Source organism: Cupressus sempervirens, chromosome 2 (genome assembly GCF_028749045.1).
Source record: "Cupressus sempervirens isolate cs-2001-9-10 chromosome 2, ASM2874904v1, whole genome shotgun sequence".
NCBI classification, from domain to species: domain Eukaryota; kingdom Viridiplantae; phylum Streptophyta; class Pinopsida; order Cupressales; family Cupressaceae; genus Cupressus; species Cupressus sempervirens.
The window spans coordinates 644,374,669-644,380,668 of NC_143119.1; positions in this window are offsets into that span (position 1 = coordinate 644,374,669).

Here is a 6,000-nt window from a genome sequence, read left to right on the forward strand (position 1 = left end):
CATTATTATTATGTGTTGTGATCAATTCTCATATAAGATATTCACAATTTATCGGTGTGTTGTAGGCTCTTGGCTTATATATAATGTATTGTTATTTATTAGGCATATATAACAATATAAATATCCATAACTTTTTATATTCAATTTGAGATTAAAATACAACATTCCATGGTTTCTCATTATTTCTTTAACTTTTCATTCTTGCAGTTATATACTAGCAATAATTCATTCACTTGTGGATGAACCTAGTTAAGATCCATACACATGCTACATTGTTTGAAACTTGATTTTAAGCTTCATGAAGAAATCATCTATAATAGACACTTCAGTTTGAATTGTGCTCATAAATCTATTCCTACTTGGAACATCTTGGATGCTAGAGTGATGTAGGTTTTGTCTTTCACCACATTAGTGCAAGGGAAGTTTCTTAGGCAAGTTTGCCTGTACGTCCACTTCTTGGACATAGGGTTGATGTAGGTATCTATCTTTCACCATAGTAGTGTAAGAAAAGTCACATTTGGAATTGTATCTACACATACATACCTAGAATGGATTTAACAAAATGCAAGGGTTGGCACATCTTGGGTTGGGCACATCGCTTAAACACCAATCTTAAATCTGATTTCTCATAAGGCTGTAACAATAACGAGGGAGTCACCCTTGGTCTGTACTTCTTGCATTAGAGAGCTAAAAATTCTCTTGAACCCTTCAAAGCCATGAAAGTCTTTGCTTCATTGTTATTTTCAGAAAGACTAACTGTAAATGACCATTCTATGAAAGCAAATGCCCTAACCCTCATAGGATGGTCTCAAACTAACATGTATCATACTATCCTAACCATTACAGTGCAGAAGGACTAATTATGCAAGGTGATGCCCTAACCCTCATAGGATGGTCTCAAACTAACATGTATCATACTATCCTAACCACTAGAATGCAGAAAGACAAACTATGCAAGGTGATCACCGTACTTGTTATGATCGAAGGAACACTAATTATGAGGTTTGGTTACAGCAGTGAGCAATCTACCTGAACAACATTATGTTTTTATGATTGGGATGAGTATATTATGTTAATCTAATGTTGAAACATATTTCATTTAGTTGAAACTTTTTTGGAGAGTCATATAATGAGCAAGCCCTAGTTAGATGAGGGTTTGTAAGAGCAATTTGGGGCTTTCGTAGTTACAAGGTATATGAGACCGAATTGGTTGTAATTTCTTTTGATTGGGGTTAAACAACATTGTTGAAAGCTTGAGGGCCAAAAGCCACATATGTCACACACTTTTTCTGTAAAAGTGGGCTCAAATAGGCAAAAAACCAATGACGATCATCTATTGGGGACAGTTGATCCAAAACACCAATATCTAATTTTGAGATATGTTGAAATATCCAACTGGGTATAAGAATATGTGATTATGAGAGTTTTATGGGACATTTGGGAGGGGAAAAAAATGCTCACTAGAGACTTAATTGCAAATTAGGCCTAGTAGGACAGCAAGTTGGGTTTACCAATGAAATGAACACCTAGAACTTTGAAAATAGTTTGCATGTGTTGGATTAAGTTAGGGGAAGATAGTAGGAGTCTTGTAGCAAACTTGAAGCACTTTTGCACACAGTTGGCCAAAAAGCCAAAAAGCCCTAGTTTCTCTCCAGCACATGATGGGGAGACGTTAGACTATTGCACTCTTAAAGCCAATTCTAAGAGGAGTTTCATGGTCTAATATGAATCTTCCTACTTTTTCTAGCCTAATAAACTTTAGATGTGAGCAAGAAGATGGTCATGTCTGGTCTTGCAAGCTGTAATGAACTATTCCTAAGGTTTTCCAAGCTCCTAAATAGTTATGTTTTAGTTATTTTTCATTCTTAGCACCTGAATCTACTTTGAAAATCTTGGGTGTAGCCTTCATTAAGGTGGATTCTGACCACTAAATGTTGTTCACAAGTGTTCAGTCCTACATAGGGATGGTATATAATGGAATAAACAAACTGTATAATAGAGGTGAAAATGGAAATGAAGGTAAATAAGGATTTCATCTAGCCTCCTCACACAAATTAGGGTTTCCATACTAAATGTGTAAACAACTAATGGAATCACCATTTGCAAAATAGGATGCATGGGCTCGGCTAACACCCATTTTTAGTTTTAACACTTTGGCAACATTTTTTATTAAAATTGAAAGTTGATTTACTATTTTTTATTTTTTCAATAATTAATCATTATATAAATTAATAGTGTTTAAAATAACTTTTGAAAAAATATGTTGCTTGTTGGAGCTAGATGAAAAGGGAGATGACCAAAATTCAATCCAGAATGAAAATAAAGCTCTTCTGTGTATAGAAATTCCAAAGGATGTTGATCTATGGAATTTCAAAAATTAATAATTTTTAACCAAGCTAATTTTTGAATAATAATTCAGTCTAAACAAGAAGCATTTACTCCTAGATTGATTTAACTTCATTTTAAAGTACTAGCTCTGAATTTGTATTGGTTAGACATCATTTTAGAGTAGTAAAGTTGTAATATGGATAATATGGTAACAAAAGGTGATCAATGCCAATGGTAGTCACTTGGTGTTAAAGAAATCAAGAACATCTTAGAGGAGACTTGGATTTTATTGGCTATGTCATTTGTGATTCTTCTGATAAGGTGTTAAATTGTTGATAGAAGCAACAAAAGTACTTCGTCCCAGACAAATAGGTGTTGAAGCTCTGCTTCTTGTCCTCCAAATGATCAAAGCTTTTAATAAGGATAATATAGTAATCAAAGGTGATTGAATGGTATTTACCTTGCATTTAAAAAACTAGCAATATTCGAATAGGAAAATCAAGAGCATCATGAAGGAGGCTTGGTCATATTGGATATCATTTTGAAATTTACCATACAACATTGTTTTAGAGACAGTAGTGTTGCGATTTTTATTTAACATTCACATTGATCAACACTAACAACATATGATAAAGGTGATGCTTTTAATATGGATGATATAGTAATCAAAGGTGATTAAATGGTAGTCAACTTGTGTTTAAAAAATTGGCAATATTCGAATTGGAAAATCAAGAGCATCATGGAGGAGGGTTGGTCATATTGGATATGATTTTGAAATTTACCATACAACATTGTTTAAGAGACATCAACAACATATGATAAAGGTGATTGATGGTACATCAAGATGGCTAGAGTTGTTCTAAGTGGTTTTATGTTGCTATGAGTTATGCTCTATTATAAGATAGGGTTAGTTCCTAGACTCATTTTGTCAAGGCTCTCTATAGTAGTATTCACTATGACATGAAGCCCTCTCAACTACATCACTCCATTGTGAGACAGTTCACTTTTTGCAGAGAGATAATTGTTTCAAGGCTAAAGAAGGTATTCTTTCTTCAAAAAGACAAAGTGATGTAGGTATATTACGGAGCTCCTAGGAAAAGATTTTGTTGAAGGGGCCACCAAGCACCAAGTAAATTCCAAAGTTTCTTCATTTCTTGTCATTAATTTCAAACATGGTGACAACAGTTTGCGTTGCTATGATTTCTAGGCATATACTTGCATTCATTATCACTTAACTCTATTATAATATTGGTTTGGCTTTTCTAGACTCATTTTCATGGAGCCCTCTCTACTACCTCACTCTATTGTAAGACAGATAAAGAGAGATGACTCTACTGCTTCACTCTATTTTTTAGAGCCAATAAAAAATGAAGCACCATTAACAGACACTTCACTCTATTTGGGAGCTCACAAAGATTGAACATGCAAATTATTACCTAGAAAGAAATTAATGAACAAAATTCAACTTGCATTAAGGTTATAAACTATGAAATAGAGATATTAAATGCACAAATTATAGTTTTATTTCAAATTTCATATTTTGAAGAACTTGTTTGATCTTGAATATTCAGTTGAATTTATCTTGCTTCTAAATACATACATATATATATATATATATATATATATATATATATATATATATATATATATATATATATATATATATATATATATATATATATATATATATATATATATATATATATATATATAAACTATTAGTGTTGGAGCTCTATTTCTCATGACAAATTTTGAGTTTTTTATCACTTCATGTATAAATCTTTCAGGCTTTGAAGAAATTTTTGGATGGAGATGCCATATTAACGTTAGATCCAAAAATAAACAGAAACCTTGCTGCAAACTTGGTGATAGAGAAAATGCTATTAAGGAGTGGTTAAAAGGCTTGGCAGTGATTTGGTTTTGATCAATCAGGTATGCTTCATGTGTCTAGACTTTGTCTACTCATAATTTAGCTCTTGTTTATGGCCTATTATTATTATGAGCTTTATAATTTATATAGTTCATTTCTCTATTAAAAATTGTTATTACATTTTGGTTTTCTTTGTGTTGTACATAATCCAAATTAGCCTTGCTGTCTTGAACTTCACTTATTCATCTACGACAATGCTTTAAATTTTTTAAACTTATCTCTCCCTTATGCCACTTTGCATCTTCCAAATTGGTAAGGGGTTTCTCCTTTTCTACTGTACCAACCATTCCAATTGCATTTGATGATAGTGATTATCTATGCTATGGCCCTTTTTGTATGTTCTTTTTTGGGCTTCTTTTATATAAAATATCTAAATTTTGATTATGATCTATAAGAATGGGGATGGAAGACAAGTTGTTGATGATATTCAACATTTCAATTGTTTAAGTCACCACCATAGATATTGCAAGCACATTATTAAATAACACATTGATATGTTAGGATTGTGATTTTGCCCACTTTCCCAATGTTGATATTATTCTCCATCAAACTGTTGTGGAAACTTCCATGTCCATGTTATCTTTTATATTTTGGACATATAGCACACACCTTCTTCATCAAATTTTTTTATTTATTATATCTTAGGTTTTAATATTTATCGAGCTTTTGTGATTGTAGATTTTAGCAACTATATGTTAAGCGGAATGCTCTATATAACCCGGCCATTTGTTGCAAATGAGTGGATAAAAACCAAGATTGATGGGTATGAATTTTTTGGAATTTTTGAGGTTGGTAATATGTCATTAAATGCTTCAATAGTACATAAAATAGTTGCATTTATGTACAACATCTCAAAAGATGTTGAACTTGAAAAGATAGTGAACTGTATGCTTCTCTTTATCATGTTGATAGAGGTATAATTTGATTTCCATTTTATTTAGATTATTTTCAAACACTTATTTCTATATATATTTCTTAATTTTATGTTTTTCAGCATGTTGGTTGGTGATCACCAAATATTGTTAGATGGGATGACCGGGAGGTTGTGCATATTTTGAATTGCAAATTTACTGTTACTGTAGTATGAAACATCAATCAGAAGTCACACTGGCATATAAAGACTCATTTTTCTATCTTGGGAGTCTTTTTATATGATTATTTATTGTCAATCATGTCCATTCGCTACCAAACAATTCATATTCTACAAATTCGAGATGTTGGAACTTTTGTGGATGTGCAGGCCATCGGAACATACTATAGGGAGGATGACGAACTTATTCTCAACTGTCAAACTCAGGAAAGTGATACAAATTGTAGAATCTTAACATGTGGTTGTTCACATTATGTATCTCCTAAATGATTTTCTTTTAGCGTATAACTTGATGTGCATAGTTGCCAAGTTTTCTTATTGTATCGAGCATATTAATGAAAATGCATATTAGTTATTGTCAGTGTTTACGACAATTTGATTAGTTATTGTTGATGTTTTTCAGGCATTCTATAAAATAGTTCACATGCCTTGCATATGATATGACATTTTGAATGCATCCTGCACTCTCTCATCTGGTTGATGATGGATTACAAAGAGTGATCTGAAATGATGATGCTAAAAAACACACACAATCAAATCCAAAATGAACTTGCATTACAAATGGATTGTGGAAATCTAATATTGTTAATTTTGCATGCGTGTCTACCAAGATAATCACAACTTAAACACAAGGCATGTGAATTGTTTTATA